We start from the raw sequence: 26481 nt of genomic DNA, 5'->3' as shown, positions 1-26481 counted from the left end.
TTAGTGTTCCAATTTGCCCACATTCTCTCCAGAATTTATTGTTTTCCTGTTTTGTCATCTTAGCCAATCTGACTGATGAGATGTGGTATCCCAGAGTTGTTTGGATTTGCGTTTCTCTAGCAATAGTGAATTAGAGCATTTCTTCATGTGCTTATAGATATCTTTAATTTCTTTCTCTGAAAACTGCCTGTTCATATCCTTTGACCATTTATAAATTGGGAAATGACTTGTATTCTTATAAATTTGACTCAGTTCTCTGTATGTTTTAGAAATGAGTCCTTTATCAGAGACATAGGTTGTAAAGATTCTCTCCCAATTTCCCACCTCTCTCTTAATCTTGGTTACATTGGCTTTGTTTGTACAGAAGCTTTTCAATTTCATGTAGTCAAAATTATCCATTTTACATTTTATAATGTTCTCTAATTCTTGTTTAGTCATAAAATATTTCCCTCTCCACAAGTCTGATAGGTAAACTATTCCTTGTTTTAGGAGACTGCTTACAGTATCAACTTTATACCTAGATCATGCACCCATTTAGACTTGATTTTGGTATATGGTGTTAGATAATGTTCTGTGCCCAGTTTCTGCCATACCATATTCCAGTTTTCCCAGCAGTTTTTGTCAAACAATGAGTTCTTATCCCAAAAACTAGGGTCTGGGGGTTTATCAAACAATATATTACTATAGTCGTTGAGTTCTGAATCTCGTGTGCCTAATCTATTCTATTGATCCACTCCTCTATTCCTCAGCCAGTACCAAGTAGTTTTGATGACTGCTGCTTTATAATACAGATTGAAATCTGGTATACCTAGTCCACCTTCCCTAGCATTTCTTTTCATTAATTCCCTTAATATTCTGGACTGTTTATTCTTCCAAATGAATTTTGTTACTATTTTTTTCTAGCTCTATAAAGTAGTTTTTTGGTAAATTAATTGGTATGGCACTAAATATATAATTTAATTTAGGTAAAATTGTCATTTTTATTATATTAGCTTGACCCAGCCATGAGCAATTGATATTTTTCCAATTAGTTAGATCTAACTTTATTTGTGTGAAAAGTGTTTTGTAGTTGCGGTCATATAGGTCCTGGGTTTGTTTGGGCAGGTAGATTCCCAAATATTTTATAATGTCTACAGTAACTTTAAATGGGATTTGTCTTTCTAGCTCTTGCTGTTGAATTTCATTGGAAATATATAGGAATGCTGAGGATTTATGGGGGTTTATTTTATATCCTGCAACTTTGCCAAATTTATTTATTGTCTCAAGCAGTTTTTTACTTGATTCTCTAGGATTCTCTAAGTATATCATCATATCATCTGCGAAGAGTGATAGCTTGGTCTCTTCTTTGCCTAACTTGATTCCTTTGATTTCTTTTTCTTCTCTAATTGCTACTGCTAACATTTCTAGTACCATATTGAATAAGAGGGGTGATAGTGGACACCCTTGTTTCACCCTTGATCTTGTGGGAAATTCTTCTAGCTTCTCCCAATAATACTTGCTGATGGCTTTAAATAGGTGCTACCAATTATTTTAAGGAAGGCTCCATTTATTCCTATTCTTTCTAAAGTTTTTAATAGGAATGGATGTTGTATTTTGTCAAAAGCCTTTTCTGCATCTATTGAGATGATTATGTGGTTTCTGCTAGTTTTATTGTTGATATGATCAATTATACTGATGGTTTTCCTAATATTAAACCATCCTTGCATTCCTGGAATAAATCCTATCTGATCAAAGTATATTATACTTGAGATAAGTTGCTGTAGTCTTTTTGCTAGTATTTTATTTAGAATTTTTGCATCTATATTCATGAGGGAGATTGGTCTATAATTTTCTTTCTCTGTTTTATCTCTTCCTGATTTAGGTATCAGTACCATATTTGTGTCATAAAAAGAATTTGGCAGGAGTCTTTCTTCACTAATTTTCCCAAATAGTTGGTAGAGTATTGGAATCAATTGTTCTTTAAATGTTTGATAGAATTCACTAGTGAATCCATCTGTCCCTGGAGATATTTTCCTAGGGAGTTGACTGATGGCTTGTTCAATTTCTTTTTCTGAGATGGGATTATTTAAGTAATTTACTTTCTCTTCAGTTAATCTGGGTAACTTTTATGTTTGTAAATATTCATCCATTTCCCTAAGATTGTCAGATTTATGTGCATACAATTGGGAAAATAATTCCTAATTATTGTTTTGATTTCCTCTTCATTGGATGTAGATTCACCCTTTTCATTTTTGATACTCATAATTTGGTTTTCTTCTTTCTTTTTTTTATCATATTGACTAAGGGTCTATCAATTTTTTTGGTTTTTTCATATAACTAGCTCTTGGTTTTATTTATTAATTCAATAGTTTTCTTAATTTCAATTTTCTTAATCTCTCCTTTGGTTTTTAATATTTCTAATTTAGTATTTAATTGGGGATTTTGAATTTGTTCTTTTTCTAGGTTTTTCAATTGCATGCCCAACTTGTTGAGCTCCATTTTCTCTAATTTAAACATGTATGCACTCAGGGATATAAAACTTCCCCTAAGAACTGCCTTTAATGTATCCCACAAATTTTGGCATGTTGTCTCATTATTATCATTCTCTTGCATGAAATTATTGATTGTTTCTATAATTTCTTGTTTGACCCACTCATTCTTTGGGATTAAATTGTTTAATTTCCAATTAGTTTTTAGTCTCTTTAGCTGGCCCTTTATTGCATATAATTTTTATTGAATCATGATCTGAGAAGGATGCATTTAATATTTCTGCCTTACTGCATAGAATTGTGAGGTTTTTATGCCCTAGAACGTGGTCAATTTTTGAGTATGTGCCATGAACTCCTGAGAAGAAAGTATATTACTTTTTATCCCCATTCAGTTTTCTCCAGAGATCTATCATACCTATCTTCTCTAAAGTCCTGTTCACCTCCTTAACTTCTTTCTTGTTTATTTTGAGGTTGGATTTATCAAGTTCAAAGAGGGGGAGATTAAGGTCTCCCACTAGTATAGTTTTGCTATCTATTTCTTCCTCTAATTCCTTTACCTTCTCCTCTAGGAATTTGGATGCTACACCGCTTGGTGCATATATGTTAAGTAATGATATTGCTTCATTCTTGATGGTGCCTTTTAACAGGATATAGTTTCCTTCCTTATCTCTTTTAATTAGGTCAATTTTTGCTTTTGCTTTACCTGAGATAAGGATTGCTACTCCTGCTTTTTTTACTTTAGCTGAGGTATGATATATTTTAATCCAGCCTTTTACCTTTACCCTGTGTGTATCCCTCTGTTTCAGCTGTGTTTCTTGTAAACAGCATATTGTAGGATTATGATTTCTAATCCATTCTGCTATCTTTCTCCATTTTATGGGAGAGTTCATTCCATTCACATTTACAGTTATGATTGTTATCTGTTTCTTTCCCTTCATCCTATTCCTGCCCCTGTTAATGTTCATATTTTTCCCCTCTTCTCCCTTCCTCCCCTTAATAATTTTCCAGCCAATCTACATTTGTAGGATATAAGAATAAAATTTTAAAAAAATGGTAGAGGAACAGGTAGGCTTCCATAATTGGGATTCCATAGTAGATAAACATCTTTATTATGGCACAATTGACTATAAAATTTGGAAAATACAAAATCCAAATGTGCTTATTATTTACTTTTCAAATATAAAATGTATTTGAGCACAATCTTTATGATGGAATAGTCACTTGGTCCCTTATAGTTCCCATCATTTCTAACTCTGCAAACTGTCTATTAGTTCAGAATTAAAATTTTCTTTGTTTCTCCCACTTTCTTCTGTGGAACTAAATTATAAATAAACAAAAGTTAAGAATCCATCATTGCTACTGGTTTTGACAGTGGCAATATAAAAAGTTTTTTTCCCACACAATCAATCTAAAGAGTAGAGACCCATCATTACAAAATCATGCTTCAATGACAGTTCTGTTATGTGTCTCTTTGCCTTCTCTAATTTTTTTTCTAAGGAGAAAGGTACTTTATTCTTTACGTGAAGTGTTATATCTGGTATGCTTCTCCCCCCACATGTTCATAGAATTTCTTACATGAATGAATTTTATTTTTTATAAAATTATACCATCCTTCCTTTTTAAAAATAAAGGTACTAGTGTCATATTTAAAATGTTATATTTTTATCTCAATAAGTCTCTATGATATTTATGAGAAGAAATGTTTGTTGATTCTTTATATATCAAGTGTCATATGAGTCATAATTTGACTCAATATACATCTAAATATGTTTAAAATAATTAAATTTTGTAAGAAAGTTGAATGTTCTTTCCATCACCATAAAGACTAATCACTTTCAGAATTTCATTTTTGTCCATCTTTCATTCAAAATAAAGAATTTCAGTCATCAAAAGATATTAAAGAACAGTGGAAACTGAGGTTATAATGAATTTTGAGGAGTTTTTTTGCATTAATTCAGTCTTCTGCAGTAAGATTTGACTTATGAGGATACAGGATAAAAAAGTCATATGCAGTATTCATGTATGACTTGTTAGTAAATGACCTGAAAACAGACCAGGAGAGGAGTAACCACACCTCTACTGAGATTACACCATCTTGAAAACATTAAACACATTCAGAACTGCAGTGCTGGCTCTTGAAAACAGCATTGTGAAAAGGCACAAAGCTTGAGACATCACTACTCTCCATAATGCCAGAAAAAGAGTCGTACTATAACATAAAATGCAAAGCCAGGCCTTCATCAAATTCCAATAAAAGTGGTAGAGGAAAAAAATGGTAAAAAAAATGGAGATGAGGAAAAAAACAGTTATGAAAAGACAATTAACAGCTTGGTAAATGAGTCACAAAAAGTACTGAAGAAAATAACATCTGCTCTAATTCACCAATGGTTTTGAGGCCCATTTGTTTACCCTGAACCTGGTTTAGATCATCTGCCAAGATGGTTTATCCAGGTGTGACCATAAGTGAGAGCTGATTACTAGGTAGATACCAGAAGTAGATGAGCAGCCCAGAAAAGGCTTGCCAACCCATCACACCAGAGGTGCTAGTACTTCCTGAATACACCATTTATTCCATAAGGAAATGATGGTATTGTGGAAAAATATACCTATGAGATCTTCGGATAAGGGAAAGAGATTTTTGCCAAAGAAGAAATATAACAGGACACAGGATTAAAATGACTAATTTTGATTACATGAAATTTAAAAAGAAAGTTTTGAGCAAAAAATATCTAATGCAACCAAAATTAGAAGGAAAACAGGAAACTTGGGGAATTTTTTATAGAAAATTCCTCTGCTAAAGGCCTTGCTTTTAATGATAGGAATATTGGGAACCATGTCAAATTTATAAAAAAAATAAGAACCATTAACCAATTGATAGATGATCAAAGAAATCACAGCAATCAAGAGTCACTTGCAAAAATACTCCAAATCACTATTTATTACAGAAACACAAATTAAAACAACTCCAATGTACCACTTTACATCTATTAGATTGATGTACGTGACAAAAAAAAGATAAAGATAAATACTGAAGAGAAGGTGGAAATGCATTCTTGTCATTCTGGGGGGAAAAAAATTGAACTATGTCCAAAGGGTATTCAAATTTTGCATACACTTTGACCTAGTAATATTGCCATTAAGTCTATACTGCAAAGAGATCAAAGGAAAGGGGAAAGGGCTTATTTATCTATAGCAGCTCCTTTTGTGGTTACCAAAAATTGAAAATTCAGGGGATCCTCATCAATTCAGAAATGGCTGAACAAGTTGTAGTATATGATTTTGATATATTGTGCTATAAGAAATGATATGTAGGATGGTTTTAGAAAAACCTGGAAAGTCTTTTATAAACTGTTTCAAATTGAAGTGATAAGTACCAGGATAACATTATACACAGTAACAGCAGTAGTATAATGATGGTCAGCTATGAAAGACTTAACTACTGTGCTCAATAAAATTATACAAGAAAATTACAAAGGACCCCTGATGAAAAAGACTATCTACCTTCCATTGAGAGAACTGATTAACTCTGAGTTTAAACTGAATCATACTTTTTATAAACTTTATTTTTCTTCAGGGTTTTTTAAAACTTTTTGTAACATGGCTAATATGGAATTTGGGAAGTCATGTTTTGCATGACTTGACATCTATAATTCATATCATATTGCCTTCCTTCTCGTGGTGTGAGGGAGGGATGAGAGGTAGGAAGATAATTTATAACTAAGTTTGAACAAAAATAAATGGTAAAAATTTAATGTCACAGAACCTGGAATCAGGAGGACCTGAGTTCAAATGTGGTCTCAGACACTTGACAAGTTCTAGCTGTGTAACCATGGCAAGTCACTTGCCCCCAATTACCTCACCAAAAAAAAAATGTAATTAGAAAAATTTAATTAACTAAATAAAAATTATACTAAGATGGAAAAACAAAGAGTAACTTAATTTTTTCCATACTTTGAAATGTGAACTTCTAGAATGTAAAACACCATACATATGTACAATTGTTTCCTGGGAGCCACTAGTTCACTTTTGAAGGATGAGAATACTAGAGACTCCATAGCAACAGGAATAGGACACGCACACACAGTGGTTTTCAATGATGACTGAGGAAGCAACCAGGAACATTTGGCACTCGGATGCAATTTTTCAAAGTTTCCATCTGTGGTTTTTCTTAATTAACAATTATTTATTTTCTCTCTTCTTTATGAAAAAAGAAAATATTGGTGTGTATATAATATTTGTAACAAATTCTGACATTTGCCATTTCTACTCTGTGTGTATGTGTGTGTGTGTGTTTATAATATTTGTAATAGATTCTAACATTTGCTCTTTCTAATCTCTCTCCCTGTCTCTTGTGTGTATGTGTGTGTGTGTGTGTGTGTGTGTGTGTGTGTGTGTGTGTAATATTATAAGGTGACTAGTATGTATCACTTTTAGTCCTCCAGTGTTGTGACTGGTCAATACAATGATCAGAATTCTTAAATCTTTCAAATTTTCTTTGCAATGATAGTAATGATTCAATGCCACATTGAATAAAATATTTTTTTTACTACAGTCAGGAAGACCTGAGTTCAAATGTGACCTTAGACATTTACTAGACATTTACTTAGACATTTACTTTCTTCATCTATCAAATGAGAATAATACTGAGACCTACCTCCCAAGGTTATTGTGAGGATAAAATTTAGTATTTAAAAGCACTTTTCAAACTTTAATGGACTAAATTAATCATCATGATTATGATTATAACTTTTTTCACTCATTCTGCCTATTTCAGCATCTCTACTCATCCCACTTTTCTCTGAAACTCTGTTTCATCTTCTTATATTTTACTTTCATTTTTTCTATTCAGAGTGAAAGTTTTATATATGCTTCACATTTTTCATAAGTTATCTAAACAATTTGAACACAGAGAAGTATTCACATTTAGTTTTATTGTGTTCACATTTACTATTTAAACAGTTCAATGCAAAAAGTACTCATGATGTAAAACACAATTTTTCTTGATAAATATTCTGCATTGTAAAGAAAGGAGTTAATGACATACTGTGTTCTTCAGTTTCAAATTAATCCATGGTAACAAATTTGTGTTGCACAATATTTTTTTCATAATTTTTTCAGTGTAGGGAAATTTTTTGCTTTACTTATGTAAATGTCAAATTATATTTTCATAATTATTTGTAAACTAAAAAATTTCCTCAGTAAGTTAATATAACTGTATATAAGAGTATCATTAAAAACTGCTGGTCTTAATGTTTATGTTAAACTGGACATATAATTCTACCATTACTGATTTCTTAAAAAATCAAAACTGAAAAAATGTCTGACCAAAGAGGAAATTAGGCCAATTTGACAAAAAACACTAAAATGATTAATATTGTTTTCAGTTGTTTTAAATGAAATTTCTCTTTCTATTTCTTCCTTATGGATTTTGTAGACAATAGGAATGATAATCATTTATATGAGTTTATTTTATATCCTACAGCTTTGCTAAAGTTGTTAACTGGCTCAACTAGTTTTTATTTTAATTCTTTAGGGTTCTCTAAGTATGCTATTTTACTGTCTGAAAAGAGTGATTGTTTTGCTTCCTATTGCCTATTCTTATTCCTTCATTTTTTTCTTGTCTTATTGCTTTGGTTAGCATTTCTATTACAGTACTGGATAATAGTTCCTTAATTGTAAGAGAAGCACTTGACAGAATAGAAAATAACATAAAAATTCCACTTTAATGTACCCATTTAGTCCATCTACATATAACTACTCCTTAATACTAACAGTTCTAAGTGAACAAGGTTATATATATATATATATATATATATATATATATATAGTTTTCTTCCATGTTATGATTTAGCTTATATGAACTTCAATTCCTTTAGCAATCATAATGGAAATTAGCCATTATAATGAAAGCCAACTTTCTGTCACCTGAAGTAAAGATCTCTGAGTGAAAATTGGAAATACATGTTGTGCTCCTCACAAAGAAGAAATTCTGCCCTGTAGAATTTTAAAGGATATAAAATATTTCTCTGGGAATAGAAGATCTGACCTGCCAATGAGAGGATGCTTTATTAATATCTAAGTTTTAAACAGAGTATAACCAAAATGAAATTTTTCCCAACTAGCAAATTATAAATCTTGGAGGCTTATAGAATATTAGATTGTGTTGAATTGTTCACCTGAGATTAGATTTACAGTAGTATGGCACCTTTCTCTGAACTCCAGTGCTCTATGTTCAAATGCCTGATATGAATATCCACCTTGATGCCTTTCCAGTATATCAAGGGCAAAAAATTCAAAACCGACCTCATTTTCATTTCTTCTATAGTGCAATAGATAACTAGATAGATAAAGATATATATTATATAGTTTTTCAGGTATTTTGGACAAGTGATAGTAAAACCTTGAGGACCTCCCCCCCTTTATCATGCTAAGAATATAGATGGATAGATAGAGAGAGATCGATAGATAGATAGACAGAGATATATAGATATATACATAAACACAGATATACACATACCTACACACAAAGACATATATGTATGTGTATGTATACATGTGTGTATGCATGTATATGTATATGTGTGTATGTATGGATGGACTAGATGTTTCACCCTGGGAAAATCATTTAACCTCTCAGTGCCTCAATATATAATGTCTATGACTATAAATTATAGACAAGTTACCAATGTACATTTGTAGATGGTGTTTCTACATTGAGAGCTCCCTGTGCAGATAAAATCACAGATCTAGGTCTGCCACCCCTCCAATAATAAAAACAAAACCCAAGCATCTCTTAGGTGGTTAATGAATTTACAAACTAGAATTTATTGAATCAAATTAAATTTTGTAGGATTTTATGAGGATGACAATGTTTTCTGTATCTTTCCTACCACTGTAGTTCAGTATTGTTTAATGAATTTTATTGAAGTGAATTAAGTAGAGTTGAGGTGAATTGCAATTAGGCAGTAATGCAAAATTACTAATTAATTAGGCAGCAAAAAAATTCTTAATGGGGGGGGGAAGGGAATTCAACTCAAAATCAGGAATATTTGCGTTCAATACTTGCCACCTCAGACATTTGCTAGCAATACATGCATCAGCAATCCATTTAACATCTCTGTGCCTCAGATTCTTCATCTAGAAAATGACAGTATTTGACTAAATATGTGTTTCTATAATTTAATTTCCAAATTCTTACTAGAGAAACAAAGTTTTACAATTTTTTATCATTATAAAAATTTTGTTTGTTATTTGAAAAATCCTTCTGGGTTCTAGTTTTATGCAATTTCCTTCAAAGTCATTAAAAAAAACTTATAATAACAGAGATAAGAATAGGTCCTCAAGACTTGAATATCACTTGCCAAAGTACCTGAGGAACTAGAAGCAATATTAACATTATAGTGTATTTAAGGTATGGCTAAAAACATTTCTGAGAAGGCAGTATACTGATGTCCAAAATAAAAGCCTGCTGGGAGTTAGGAAGAAAATCTCTTAGCAATTATGTCTATTTAATGATCAAGGTGAAATGGAGGATTCAGGTAATTTTATAAACACACAAGTCATACACACCTGCCTCTGAGTTTGATGGAAAGTTTGTATGTAATTTAACCATATTGCTTGTCTTCATTGGCTGAGGTTATAGGAGCTTCCTCTCCATGTTATGTCCTTAGGCAGACCCAGCCACAGTGAGAGAAGGATCTAATGTCATGAAGTTCCATCTTCTCTGTAGATTCTAGCAAATTTCTCAGAGAAATAAGATGGATAGAGCTGGCATCATGCAAAGCATGTATTGGTTTTCTCATTACATTCTATTCCTGTTCCTCCTGCTGCATCACTCTAGATTCTTAAAGCGGTACAATTTAACAAATAATCATCTTCCCTACTGACAAAACGTTAAAGGATTTCAATTCCAAGAGTAAATGTTTTTTGTCCCATTAGCACATTGCCCTGGTCCTATGAGTAATAAGGTTTTGTTGCACCACACCTATTTCTAGCTTTTGCCTTAGAAATCTGACAGTGTTCAGCAATTTTAGAAAGATGTGGGAGTAAAGTAGGACTCAGGAACATTGACAGAATAATGACATGACAGAATAATGGAACCCTTAGTTACTTTCTAATTGTTTTCTGTGAATATGCCTTAACCTTTGGAAAACTTGCTCCATTTATTTCTTATACCCCAGACCTTTTTTTTTCCTCTTTCCTGGCTACTTTGTCTTTAAAACATATATATTTATTGAACATTCACTGAGGAAAGGAAGGAGAAAGACAATTTTTTCTCTTCCATTTCCCTTTGTATGGTCCAAGGAAAGAGAGGTGAAAGAAATGGAGAGGGTCAGAGGCACAAAGAAGTCTGAGAAATTAAAACATATTAATGCATAGTTGTGTCAAAAATTGTATAAAATGTATAATACATGTGTGTATTTATTTATCTCTCTTTTGATCCTTGTTTTGAAGTGCTTTATTTTCTTAGCATATATTATGCATAGGGAAAAATTAAACTACATGAGGAAAGAATATGGTACTGTGAAAAGCAGATCAGTTACAGTATCAGGAAAATCTGGGTTCAAGTTTTGCCTCTGAGAGAAGCATGGAAAGCTCATTGGAAAATTTTAAAGTATACATAAATGTCAGTGATTATTATATTAGTTGTATAACAATGTGCAAGTTACTTAAACTTTCAGTGTTTCCTGTAATTCTCCAAGACTAAGTTACAGATGAATTGCTGATATGAATCAATAGAAGAAATTTTCTTATTGGGAATTCTTTAAATAGAATCATAGGCCTTGACTAAGAAAAACACACACACACACACACACACACACACACAAGAAACCCACTCCCCCCAAAAAATTGCGTGTCTATATTGAACCAGAAATGTCTATCTTGGACCAGAACTGTGATTTCATTGCTTTTGGAACTCTCAACAAGGACACTCCTACACTGATGCAAATTTGCAACTTATTGTTCTTCATCTTATAGTGTTAGAACCTCCTTTGTGACACTGAGAGTGTAATTGAATTGACTAGGGTCACAGAGCCAATAAAACACTTGAAGTCAGTTCTTTCTAACTCAGAAGCCAACTCTACAACATCATGCTTCATCTCTGTTTTTGTATATACATATATGATCATTCAAATTAATTCAAGTGAATAAACATTTATTAAGCACTTACTATATGCCAGACACTATGCTAAATGTTGATGATACAAAAAGAGGCAAAAGACAGTTCCTGTCCTCAAGGAAGTTACAATCTAATGGGAGAGACAACATACAAATAAATATAAAGCTAGTTGTATGATATGTACTATTCATATTTATCTGAGTGGAGGTGAAGTGCAAATAAAGAATACATATATTTGAGTACATTCACAGATTTTAATGTAACAGAATTTAAATTACCAAAGGCAAAATGACATCTTCAGATGTTAAGGTGGCTTTACTTATGTCATCAAAATTTGTTCCAGAAAACCATGAGTCCTGACTATGCAAAGATCACACCCTCACATGATTAATGATCTTCAGGAGTCCTAGGCCTGATTTTTTATTGTGTTATTTCCATTAGTCTTCATGAGAGACTAATGGCCAGGAATATCCATGAGAACTACAAGACCAGCAAATTTAGCTCTGGTAGAAATGAAATATCATGATTTGTACTGATAAAATAAATAAGAAAATGTTGCTGTCCCATTTTGTTTGCTTGTTTAAAGGTTACTGGCTTGTTTTCTTGTTTTACCTAAGGTTCTATAGACAAGAGAATAGTAAGAAAATAGAAGGAATAATAACATATGGTACTTGTACTTTTATTTTCAAAATGTTTTTGTATTAAGAAAAGAAATTCTTGTTAAAATTATCTTATGAAAATCCAGTCAAATTAACTTATCAAGAAGAGAATGTCTCACAAGTTCAGGATTGAAGTTAATACTATACTTCTACAATCAAGGTAACACTGTTAAGGAAAAACTCTAAAAATGAAGAATTAATGGAAAATAATACTTGTATAGAAGTCCAAGAAAATTTGCTCTGTTAAATATTATACGTTTTAAAACCAGCTTCTACCCCCATGAAATTTCCCCAAGTCTAATATACCCCATTATTAAAGGATTTATGAAGCTTTATCTTAGATCTACCTGTATTTCCCTTAAATTTAGTGATGATTCATTACTATTTCTATTCATGACTTTTATATAATTGAAATTATTATGAGAATTCTAACTTGAGCTAGCTCACAAATCTGAGTCCAGCACATTACAGGCAATAGATAATACTGTAAGTCATAAAATAAGAAAAACTAAAAAATCATACTAATTTTACAATAAGATTGTGTCATTAAATCTTGAATGCAGATACCAGGTAAAGTTTCTCAGCACTGAAGGACCATAGATTTTCAATTGGCTGCCATTTCTTAGGAGAAAAATGGTGTTAAATGGACCATAAAAGAAAGATAAATATCTCCTTGAAGCATATTAGTTTAAGACCGAGCTACACTTTTGAAAGATAAAATCGTGGTCTCCAAAATTTGCCTAACCAGTACCTAGCAAATTTTATTAAACACAGTACGCATTTGACAAATGCTTGTCATATTGGAATAGATTCCATTGAATGAATTTTAAAAGACCTGATGAATTTTATAAAGATTTTACACAATATAATTCAAAGGTCTAGTAACAACTAAAATTTATAACTTTGAAACTTTAGGTGTAAAACAATTTTAAAAATACATATTCAACATCCCAAACCAACAAACAGTATTGATTTCCTACCATGGGTAAGACATTATACTAAACAATGTGGCAAATACTACATAACTACATAATATATAGACATATTTCTTGTCCTCAAGGTGCTATCAATCTGTTTGGAGAAAAGACATAAATACATCAAAGTTATATGATTATGCATAATAATACATATAATACAATGTGTAGTAATATATAATATAATAATGCATAATGATATACAATAATATGTAAACATTAACTAACAATATAAAAATCTTAAGGTAATATAATTCGCTGCTAACTTAGCCATCAAAACAGTTGAGGGAAGTTCAAAGAAAAAAAAAACTATGAGATGAAGTGGTAAGGAATTTTTCTAAGTAATAAAGGTAGAAAAAGGACTTGGGTGGGTCTCTGAAAGATGGGTAGAATTTGGGTAGACAACAGATTTAGAGTTTTCTTATAAGAGGAATAGTGTGAGGAAAGGCTAGTGCTAGGAAGGCATTATGCAACGTATATTCAGGAAAAAGTGTCTAGATCAGCTTGATTTAAAGTGGAAGGAGTATGTTAGGAAATAATGGGAGATGTGATTGGAAAGACAGGTTGTAGCTAGGCTTAAAAGACTAAATTGACAGTGTTTTGTATTTATTTTGTCTCCACATGGAAACATTTTAAGATTTTAAAGCAAAAGTGAAATGCTGAAAGTAATGTTTTGGGGAAAGCAAAAAATCTGGAAATCTGGGAAGCAACAACAAAGATTTAATGAGAAGAGAAAGTAGCATGGCATGGTGGAGAGAGCATAGAATTCTAAGTCAACTGATAGGAGTTTAAATCCTGACTGCTATTTACTACCTTTCTGTCCTTAGACAAATCATACCACTTCCTTGACCTTGGTTTCTTCATTTGTAAAATGTAAGCAAAGACTAAATGTTCTCTAAGGTCCTGTCTGCCTCTCATAGTCTAAGATCTTATCAGAACCCAGAGTCTAGGGGCGGCTAGGTGGTGCAGTGAGTAAAAGTGACAGCTTGGAGTCGGGAGGACCGGAGTTCGGTTCCGGCCTCAGACACTTAACACCCACACAAAAAAAAAACTAGCAGTGTAACCTTGGGCAAGTTACTTATACCCAATTGCCATCCATAAAAGGCAAAAAAAATAATCCAGAGTCTATCTCCATCATAATGACATAACCTATTTACTAAGTTGCTCATCACTTCAATTTGCTCATTTTAATTAAACTTGGTTTAGTTAATACTATTCATTTTTGTTGCTGCTGCTGCCACTGTTATTTTTAAATGGATAAATGGGAATGTCTTTATATTTATTCAAGTCATGTTTAGACTAGGATTTCACTTAGTGATTCACTGCTTCAATTTCAAGGGCACTACTCTTGGAGTCAAGAGATCATATATTTGAATCCTTCCTCTTTCAGTTACTACCAGTGTGATGTTGGACACATCAATTACTGTCTCTGAGCCTTTATGTCATCTACAAAATTAAAGGGTTGGAATAGAAACTCTTCAATTATACATCTATGATTTCATTATGCTAAATGTTATTGGAGTCAATGACTAGCATTTATATAGACATATAAGGTTTGAAAAGTGCTATGCATAAGCTTTCTCAGACGATCCTCACAACAAGTCTGGGAGGTAGGTAAAATTATATTTTCCATTTTATAGATGAAGAAACTGAGATTGAGAAGTTAAATATCTTGCCCAAGATGATAGTTATCCTCTCAGGACTTCCTGACTCCAGGTCCAAAATTCTATGCACTATATCACCTAGGAAAGTCCTAATCAGTCTGATATGTTCCCCCTTCCCCATCAACTTGATGAAATTACAGAAAGAGGACCATTGTCAGAAAAGGTACTTCTAATGGAGATAGACACTAGCCTTACATTTTATTGAGAGTATGTAGAGAATTGCCCTGATTGGTCCCCACTGAATCTGCCTCCAAAATTATTGATAACTAAGAATCAAGGGAAACAGACTTCTCTTCCTAAGGTGTATCAGAGTTAGCTTTAAAATTATCTATCTCTCCCTCTGTCATGTCTTTTCTAATGAAGGTACTCTCCCATGGACTTCTGGACTAGAATTCTTTAGAAAATGCATTAAGTATTCTCCCAAGGATTAGAGAATATCATTTTCCAGAAGAAGCATAGAGAATCAATTAATAATTTACTCTTGGTCATTCAACCCTAAAGGTGGAATTCCTTGAGGACCCTTCCCCCCTCTGAGACCCAGCTGCCTTCTGCTTTTCTGTTTCCTTTTCAAACACAAGTTAGAAACTAGCATTCCTAAAAATGATGTCCTCAGTCTTAGAAGTGGGTAATCAGAAGCTCTAGAGAGCCTGAGTCTGGAAGTTTTCAAACTTGAAAGTCAATTAGCCACTTCCCCAAAAGCCAACATTTCCTTAACAATGTGCTTCTTGGAGAAGAGAATCCCTAGCAAAAGGATTCTTTTGACTGTAGAGGTAAAGTAAGAGATAAGGGACCAGGAGATTCTGATCCTGCTAAGCCTCCATGGCATTGTTCTAGTTGCTTAGATGTTGCTTATTTGAGGTGAATGGAAAATATTTATTTCATCCCACAAAGAGTATTTGCCTTCCAGTGGATCCTAATGAGCTATTTGATTGATTTATGTTTGCTATATTTGTCCATGTGCCTGTGCACATAATTGTGTGATTATGAATTTTCTGTGGTAGAGAAAATACCTAATAATATATGTAAAGTGTTTATTAAAACATAAAGTGTTTTCAAATGTGAGTGTTTATGGTTTTTTAGGTGTTCGTGGAAGATCTCTAAAATGAGACCTTCAAATTACTAAAATTTTTCACTCTCCAGTTCATTAAATGTAAGAAGCTATTTTACTGCTGCTCATGAATTACACGGGCACTATATCTCAGTTTTATCTTCATTCCTATTGAAATAAAATGGTGACAACTACAATAGTAATAACACCTTTATATGTTTTTTATTTGTTTCTTTACAAAGTGCTTTTCTTGCAACCTTTTAAGGTAGGGAGTTCTCTTGCACTCTTTCTGCATCCTAAAATTAGCATTTTCTTTTCTTTTTGAAATAAATATTCTAATAAACTGATTTGTAGCTTATATTATGCTAAATTTTCAGTCACACAATAAAGCTGTTAGTTGTATTTTTATTTTGGGGGCCAGACCTGTGAAGTCCATAATGCAATGAGTGCTGTACTTGAAATCAGGAAGAACTAAGTTCAAATCCAGCCTTAGACATTTACTAGTTATGAAACATGGGCAACTCATTAACATTTTACCCTTAGTTTCTTGATTTGAAAAAACATTAGTTAGCATGTTTAAAGTGATTTATAAGCCTTAAAGAGGTATAAAATGGACTGGGGGGGTGGATTCAAGATGGCTGAGTAGTAACATGACCTCCAAGTGTCTCCAGCTTCCACCTTCACCAATCAATGTAAAAAGGGGACTCTGAACAAACTTTGGGGCTGGAGAACCCACAAAATTACACAGAGAAGCTAACCTCCAGCTGAGGACAGTCTGGCAGGCTGGCAGGAATAGAACAATGCAGTGCTCTGGGAATGGAGCCCAGGCAAGGGTGAGCCCAGGTTTTAGCCCCAGGGCAGGTCTGGCTGGAAGGACTCCAGATCAGCAGCAGCTGTGGCCATTTACAGATTTAACAACGCATAGATGCGAAGGACAAAGTGAGAGGTCAGTGCAGTCTGGACTTTGGGACCCAATAAGTGGGAGTGTGTGGCTTTTGACCCCTGGGTAAGAAGCCACTAAGACGATGGCACAGCCAGCAAGTGCCACATGGCAGCTTCAGCTCCTGGCCTGCAGAGTGTTGGGGGACCAAGCAACAAGTCTGAGGGGTATTTGTTCTTGCTTTAATTAACTTGGATCTGGATGGCAGTCTAGGGTGGAGGTCCAGGGGTGCATGACCAGCTTGCCAGAGCATGTGGAGGCTTCAGAGAGGGCAACCATCTAATACCTTTAGCAGCTGAGAAAACCCCAGCGTTTGGGACGAAAGTTCCCTTGTCTGGTGGCAGAGTCCTACTGTGGCAAAAAGCCCAGAGTTCAAGTGACTGAGGGGGGACATGACCAGGCAAAGGAAACAAAGCAGACAGAAGATTCCAACATTACACTCCTATTTTGGAGACAAAAAGGAGCAAAGCATGGAACAGGAGGAAGACAGTGAAGTCAGAACTCCTGCACCAAAAGCTTCAAAGGAAAATACGAGCTGGTTACAGGCTACAGAGGACCTTAAGAAGACGATAAGAGAAGTGGAGGAAAAATTGGGAAGAGAAATGAGAACAATGCAAAAAAAAATTACAAAATGAGAGTCAACAGCCTGACTGAGGAAAATAACACCTTAAAAAACAGACTAATTCAAATGGCAAAGGAGACTCAAAAAGGCAACGAGGAGAAGAGTGCATTAAAAAGTCCATTTTGTCTGACAGAAAAAGAATCTCAAAAGCTCACTGAGGAGCCATTGCTTCAGAATTAGATTGGAGCAAATGGAAGCTAATGACTTTATGAGAAATCAAGAGGCTGTTAAACAGACCCAAACAAATTAAAGAATAGAAGGCAATGGGGAAGATCCCATGGGAAAAACCACTGACCTGGAAAATAAATCCAGGAGAGATAATTTAAAAATTATTGGACTACCTGAAAGCCATGATCAATGAAATCATCCTCCAGTAAGTTCTTAAAGAAAACTACCCTGCTGTTTTGGAACCATAGGGCAAAATAGAGGTTGAAAAAATCCACCGATCACCTCCTGAAAAAGATCCCTGAAAAAGAAAACGCCTAGGAATATTATAGCCAGGTTCTGGACTTCCCAGATTAAGGAGAGAATATTACAAGCAGCCAGGAGGAAGTAATTTGAATATTGTGGAAACACAATCAGGATAACCCAGGATCTGGCAGCTTCTACACTGAGGGATCGAAGGGCTTGGAATATGATATTCAGAGGTCAAAGGAGCTGGGATTAAAACCAAGAATCACCTACCCAGTAAAACTGAGTATCATGTTTCAGGGGAAAATATGGTCATTCAGTGGAATAGAGGACTTTCAAGCATTCTTGCTGAAAAAACCAGAGTTGAATAGAAAATTTGACATTCAGATACAAGAAGCAAGAGAAGCATGAGAAGGTCAACAGGGAAAAGAAATCATAAGGAACTTATCAAATTTGAACTATTAACATTCCTACATGGAAAAACAATAATTGTAACTTATTAAATTTTTCTCAGTATGAAAATAGTTGAAGGGAATGGAAATACATATGCATCTACATATGAGGGTATATTGGCATATGAATACATATGTGAATGTGTGTATATATGTTTACAGGTATACATAGATAAAGGGCACAGGACCAATTTGACAGGAAGGGATGATACTTAAAAGGTGAAATTAAGAGGTGAGAGAGGAATATAATGAGAGGAGATGGGGAGAGAAAAAATGGGGTAAACTATCTTATATAGAAGAGGCAAGAGAAAATGGTTACAATGGAGGGGAAGAATAGGAAGGCAAAAGGGAACAGGTAAACCCTATTCCCATTGAATGTGGCTTTGGGAGGGGATTGAATATACACTAAATAGGGTATCTCACCCTACAGGAGAGTAGGGGGGAAGGTCATGAGAGGGGGGATGATGGACGGGAAGGAAGGCTTGGGGGGGAGAGAAAATTGAAGCACCCACTTTTGAAAAGGGACAGGACAAAAGTAGAGAATAGAACAAGTGGGAGGTGGGATAGGAGGGAGGGAAATATAGTCAATCTTTTTCAATATATCTACTATGTTATTGTTTTGCATTAGCCAAACAACCTATACTGAACTGCTTATCTTCCCACTAAGGGTGGGTGACAAGGGAGGAAGGGAATAAATCTGGAATTCAAACTTTTAAAATCAAATGTTTAAATATATATATATATATATATATGTATATATATATACATATATACTTTTATTAATACTATTTTACATGTAATTGGGAAATAAGATACATAGGCACTGGGGCATAGAGATCCACCATGCCCTACTGTAAAAGTTGAAAGGGGTATGGGATAGAATATGGGAGAAAGCAGATTGGAGGAGGGGATATCCTCTGGGACTGCTGTTTTGGGGTGGTGGATAGGGGAAAAACAGGGAGAAAATTTGTAACTCAAAATCTGGTGGAAATGAATGATGTAAATCAGGAAAAAAAACATATTTACATGTAACTGGAAGAAAATAAAATACCATAAGATAAAAATTTTAAAAAAGAGGTATAAAATGTTAACTATTATTGTTGACAATGGTACATGTTATAATGGATAGATTTGGGACACAGCGTCAGGAAGATCTGGGTTCAAATTCTGGCTTTGACACTTATCAGCTTTTTAACCTTTGGTAAGTCTCTTAACCTCTCTGTATCTCATTTTCCCCACCTGTAAAACAGGAGTAATAATAAAACAACTCATGTGGCTACTGAATTAATATATGTTAAATGCATATGCAAATGTATATATGTAAAGCTGTTATGCAAAAATGCACATATGTAATGTGCTTTGTAAACCTTAAAGCAGTATGTAAATGGTGGCTAGAATCATCACCACCACCATCATCATTAATAGTAGTAATAATAGATTTTTTCCTTAAATAGATTTTCCTTTTAGATAGATGATTTTCAAATACTTTGCACAGGCTTTGACAAATTAACTAAAGGGGTAATGCCAGGGAGTTATGAAGTCTGATATTTCAGTGTATTTCTCAGGGTTGCTAAAATGGTTTGAGATATGTCACCTTTAACCTGACTGAAGTCTTGAGCCATGTGGTCTTCTTTCTCTATACTCTTGAAAACATGGAAAAGGTATCCATTATTGCTGTTGATTTAGATGTGATTAAATGGCTTCAGGACCACTGATTCTAAATTCATTCCCCAACTGAAAACTTTCTAGATTAAAGTTAACATTTTCTTTTTACATTAAGCATCTTGTCCCACATGCTCATGATTGGATGATCTGATAAATGATCCTTAGTGAGTCAGAACTTTTGTATCTGTGGCCTTCTACTGACATTTCACATATGGAATTTCCCATCAATGCCTGAGATACTGGTTTATGTGTCATCTTTTTAAGTGGATAGGAATACATTGATCTAAACTTTGCCATTGACTGAGATGAAACCAGACAGTAAATTTGCACTTGGGGAAGCTTGGCTCACATTTTACAACTACTAGGTCATTCTTTAGTAGTTGGGACTCAGAATGCTTTACTAAGTACTATTCATCAAACATTTTTAGGTTACTCTCAATCAAGGAATAAACCTCCAAACTGAGAATTTCATTCCCAAAATATCTCTTCAAATATGACACACACATCCATCTTATCTCACATGACTACCACTTACCTATGCTACAGCCAAAGTTGATTTCAGATCATTACTGATGTTCTCTATTCATCCACTTCTTTTTGTTTTCTTTCTTTTTTATTGATACTATTAAAAATTTTTTTTCACATGAAACTACAAATCTATTCCATACAACTTGCTATTCCTTTTAAATATATAATAAAATTATCATATAAATTTCATTTTTTCTTCCTTTGCCCCACCCTAAAGATGACTGTCATTAGAAACTACATATATATGTACAAGTATATGTAAAATTATTCCATAATGTGCTTCTATTTATCATTCCTTTCTCTGGATGGAGATAGCTTCTTTCTTTATATGTTCTTTATAGTTAATTTGGATATTTACAATAGTAAAAATGACTTGTTAACTCGAAATCATTCTTAAATCAATATTGGTTACTGTATACAATATTCTTTCAGTTTTGTCCAATTTGCTCTACTATCTTTGCTTCCTATCCCTGGGACACCATGGTATATAAGAGTGCTAGACTTGAAATCAGTAAGATTTGGGTTCAAATCTTAACATCTCCTGCTTACTACTTATATCACCATAAATGAATTACTTAATTTCTAGATTGTAAATTATAGTTGACCTGCTTCTCCATGAGGAGAATCAAGAGGTTTTTTTTCATATTCTGATATAACAGAAATCCTCTTGATATATCCCTGCTTAGTTATTGTTGAAACAAGTCATAAACCTTTTCACTGGCTTCATTTCCTTAGTCAATGAAGACCTTTTTATTTTCATACACTGTTACCGAGCATGTACTATTTAGGCAGAATTGCACAGTGGAAAAAAGGCTGAATTTGGAGTCATAAGATCTGGGTTCAAAACCTATCTCTGTCACTTATTACCTGAGTGACTCTGAGCGAGGTAATTCATCCCTCCATTTCAGTCTTCCTATCTGTAAAGTGAGGGAGTTGGAAGTTGGATTAATTCATCTTTACTGTTTCTTCTAGACCGAAATCTATAATCCTTTAGATTATAGATACTCTTTGCACTATATTTCTGCCTACTGACATCGGATTCTTTCCTTGAGGCCTAGATCATAATCTTCATAAAAACCACAAAGTGTTTTCTGATATATCTAACTAGAAATGGTTTTTCCCTCACCTAATTTCATAGTGTTTCAGACTAAGGAATATACTGAGACCAGTTTAAACTAGCTTGGAGAGCTGATTGTTGAATTTTTGGTAGGAGCGTTTATTATTTTAGAAATTAGCAATTGCTACCAATCAAGGCTTGATTTATTGTTTTGTTGAAGATAATCTTTACAAAAGTGAAGAATTAAAGTGCAAATAACAGATTAAACTGAAAAGTGTGTCCTGTATATATATATATATATATATATATATATATATATATATTTTTTTTTTTTTTCCCAGAGATCTAGTGGTTAAACATTTACCAGTACATTCCTGTGTAGACTCCTCTCACCCACTTATCAGATTCTAATTTGCATAATGACATTTTTTTTCCTCTGCTGGGTTTATAACATGTCACTAAAAGATTGACTGAAGGAAATGGAAATGTTTAGTCTAAGAAAGAGAAGGCTTAGAGAGGATATAGTAACTCTGTTCATGTTTTCTAAGGACTGCCACATGGAAGATTTAGGTAGGCATAGTCAGTGTGACAATGACCTAACTTTAAAGTTCCATACCACTTTGGGAATACATCAAATTCTGTTCTTTTGGCCATGAGTGAAAAACTAGGAGCAACTGATAGAAATTGAAAAGAAGAGAATTTAAACTTTATGTAAGAAATAGAACTTCTTGCCATTTAGAGTCAAATTTCCAAAGTAGAACGGACTGCCTGAAGAGGTGGCAAGTATCTTCTTATTTTTTTATAAGAAAGGTCAGGCCACTTGTCACATGTGCTATAGAGGGGGTTATTATTCATATATTACTTGGACTACATAACCTCTGAGGTGCTTTCTCACAATGAAATACTGTGAGTCTATGAAGAGAGAAATCTATTATCTTTTTCTAAATTCCTCATCTTTTAGCATAGTAAATTACACATACACAGTAGATGGTAACTGTCTATTGAAAACCTAAGGAATGAGGGGAAATCATAATAAAAAAAAAGAACCCAGACCTTTATGTAGCGTTTGCAAGTTTGCAGTGTGCTTTGTCTGCATTTTCTCATTTATTTATCACAATTACCCCATGAAATCTATTATTTGGGGTATGATTATCATCATTTTTCAAATGAGGAAACTGAGGCTCAGGAGGGTTCCGTGATTTACCCATGATCACTTAGAGTTAGGATTAGCAATCATATCTCCCTAAGTCCAAATCTGGTATCCAATCACTGTAATACAGAATATTTTATAAATTGGACCATTTTAATAGAAACATCATAGCTAGGGCTATCTTCACCTTAGGACCAAGTAGGAAATTTTCTGTGACATTTAGAGAAATAGTTAGAATTACAAGAGTTTTCTTGAAAATTTTAATCTCCTAAGGTCATTTTGCCCCTTTTATGCCTTGCCATTATAGAGAGAGATGAGATCTTTCCTTATAAATGTAGTTGGTCTTGGGAAAGTGGGGGCAAACTCCTGGTAAAATTTCATTGTTGCTCTTGGTGCCTTTTCATCTTCATGTAATAGCACCAATGACTTCAAGGATCCCAAAGCTCTCATGTCTTATTTTTTCTATAGTGTGTATGTGTATAGACATATACACATATGTGTATACACATATACATATACATGCACATATATGTACATATTTATATATGTGTTTGTGTGTCCCTGGGAAGGTTATTTGATGTGTCTCAGTTTTCTCAGCTGAAAAATGGGGAAAACAGCCTCTGCTTTACATGGTTATTTTGAAAATCAAATGAAATAGTATTTATAAAGAATTTATCACAGTGCCTGGCACACAGGACTACTTAACAAATATGTATTTCCTTCCTCCTTCTCTCACAACTTTGAACACACATACACACACGTATAAAAAATCATCATAAAAACTTATAGGACAGTGAGTTCATAAATTCACTTGAGTGGTTGAATAGACTTATTTTGCTCTGATTTCATAAGCAAGTTTTGGCAACAGTTCAATAAAAGATTTACAGGAAAGCAAGCTATTTCATTTTGCTCTGTTTTACACAGAAGTTATTGAAGTGAATTTTCAGGGAAGTAAGGAACTCCACACAATGGAACTCCTACAGAAAACCAGCTGAGATTCATTATACCAGACACTATTCCTATTGCCATGCAATCATGCTCCATCTTAAACTTCCAGAGGTACTGCCTTTAGTATCTTCCACCCAAGAGCATAGACAGAATTGATCATCTATTTGCAAGGATAAAAATTTACAGGACATGGTGGAAATGACATTACAAAGCCTTCTACATAAAAGATGAGGTTTTCCCATCTAAGTGTGGTAATGGAGGTGGAGCAAGTTGAACCCACAGCTCTAGAGTAAGAAAATATACTCCTTAACAATGACTGGCACACAGATCTGCAAATAGTGGTCACACTATAGGACATTAATTCACCAGCCTTCTGTTCCTTAGTATAACCAGCTCTTACCCTTCCCCTCCCACTATTAACTGTATCATTCTAAAGAATAGTCCTGTTAATATGGTGTAGTGGAGAATAAAAGACTAGCCTTAGGGGGCGGAGCCAAGATGGCGGAGTAGAAGCATGACCTTCCCTCAGCTCCGGCTTCCACCCTCCCCAATCCATGTAAAAAGGGGACTCTAAACAAACTTTGGAGCTGCAGAACCCACAAAATGACACAGAGAAGCTAACCTCCCGCTGAGAACAGCCTGGCAAGCCGGCAGGAATTGGCCAGCACAGCACTCTGGGAGCCCAGCACCACGCTGAGGCTTTAGCCCCAGGGCGGGCCTGACCAGCCACCAGCCAGAGGGACTCCAGATCAGCAGCCGCTGTGGCCATTTCCAGATTTTTCAATACATAGATCCGAAGGACAAGGTGAGAGGCCAGTGCAGTCTGGACTTTGGGACCCAGTAAGTGGGAGTGCATGGCTTTTACCCCCAGGGCAAGAAACCACTGAGACTCCTGCACAGCCTGCCAGCACCACATGGCGGCTTCAGCTCCTGGCCTACAGAGTGTAGGGGGACCAAGCACCAGTCTGAGGGGTAATTGCTCTTGCTTTAACCTGCTTGGATCTGGATTACAGTCTAGGTTTGAGGTCCTGGGGTGTGTGTCCAGCTTGCCAGAGCATGTGGAGATCTCAGAGATGGCACCCATCTAATACCTCCAGCAGCTGAGAAAACCCCAGCGTTTGGGACGAAAACTCCACTGTTTGGTTGCAGAGTCCTACTGTGGCAAAAAGCCCAAAAGTCAAATAATTGAGTGGCAAAATGAGCAGGCAAAGGAAACAAAGCAGACAGAAGATTCCAACATTACACTCCTATTTTGGGGACAAGAAGGAGCAAGGCATGGAACAGGAGGAAAACAGTGAAGTCAGAACTCCTGCACCAAAAGCTTCAAAGGAAAATACAAGCTGGTTACAAGCCATAGAGGACCTTAAGAAGCAGGTAAGAGAAGTGGAGGAAAAATTGGGAAGAGAAATGAAAACAATGCAAGAAAATTATGAAATGAGAATCAACAGCCTGACTGAAGAAAATAATACCTTAAAAAACAGACTGACTCAAATGGCAAAGGAGGCTCAAAAAGGCATTGAGGAGAAGAATGCCTTAAAAAGTCGAATTTGCCAGATGGAAAAAGAATCTCAAAAGCTCACTGAGGAGAATCATTGCTTCAGAATTAGATTGGAACAAATGGAAACTAATGACTTTATGAGAAATCAAGATGCTGTTAAACAGATCCAAACAAATGAAAGAATGGAAGGCAAGGTGAAATATCTCATGGGAAAAACCACTGACCTGGAAAATAGATCCAGGAGAGATAATTTAAAAATTATTGGACTACCTGAAAGCCATGACCAAAGTAAGAACCTAGAAAGCATCCTCCAGGAAGTTCTCAAATAAAACTGCCCTGATGTTTTAGTACCAGAGGGCAAAATAGAGGTTGAAAGAATCCACCAATCACCTCCTGAAAAAGATCCCAAAAAGAAAACTCTTAGGAATATTATAGCCAGGTTCCAGAATTCCCAGATTAAGGAGAGAATATTACAAGCAGCCAGGAAGAAACAATTTGAATATTGTGGAAACACAATCAGGATAACCCAGGATCTGGCAGCTTCTACACTGAGGGATCGAAGGGCTTAGAATGTGATATTCCGGAGGTCAAGGGAGCTGGGATTAAAACCAAGAGTCACCTACCCAGCAAAACTGAGTATCATGTTTCAGGGGAAAATATGGTCATTCAGTGGAATAGAGGACTTTCAAGCATTCTTGCTGAAAAAACCAGAGTTGAATAGAAAATTTGACATTCAGATACAAGAAGCAAGAGAAGCATGAGAAAGTAAACAGGGAAAAGAAATCATAAGGAACGTATCAAAGTTGAACTATTAACATTCCTACATGGAAAAAACAATAATTGTAACTAATGAAACTTTTCTCAATAGTTGAAGGGATTAGAAATATATATATATATATATATATATATATATATATATATATATATATGTCTTTATGTGAGGGTATGCGGGCATATTAATACATATGTGAATGTGTGTATATACGTTTACAGGTATACATAGATAGAGGGCATGGGACAAATTTAACAGGAAGGGATGATACTTAAAAGGTGAAATTAAGAGGTGAGAGGAATATAATGAGAGGAGATGGGGAGAGACAGATTGGGGCAAACTATCTCATACAGTAGAGGCAAGGGAAAATGGTTACAATGGAGGGGAAGAATAGGAAGGCAAAAGGGAATGGGTCAACCTTATTCCTATTGAATCTGGCTTGAGGAGGGAGGGAAATACACACTAAATAGGGGATCTCACCCTCCAGGAGAATAGGGGGGGGGG

The sequence above is a fragment of the Petaurus breviceps genome, unplaced genomic scaffold (assembly GCF_028583685.1).
Source record: "Petaurus breviceps papuanus isolate PSGF00001 unplaced genomic scaffold, PetGlider_PUasm1.0 90734, whole genome shotgun sequence".
In the NCBI taxonomy this organism is placed as follows: domain Eukaryota; kingdom Metazoa; phylum Chordata; class Mammalia; order Diprotodontia; family Petauridae; genus Petaurus; species Petaurus breviceps.
The sequence above is the reverse complement of the archived record's forward strand: the minus strand, read 5'-3'. Positions refer to the sequence as shown.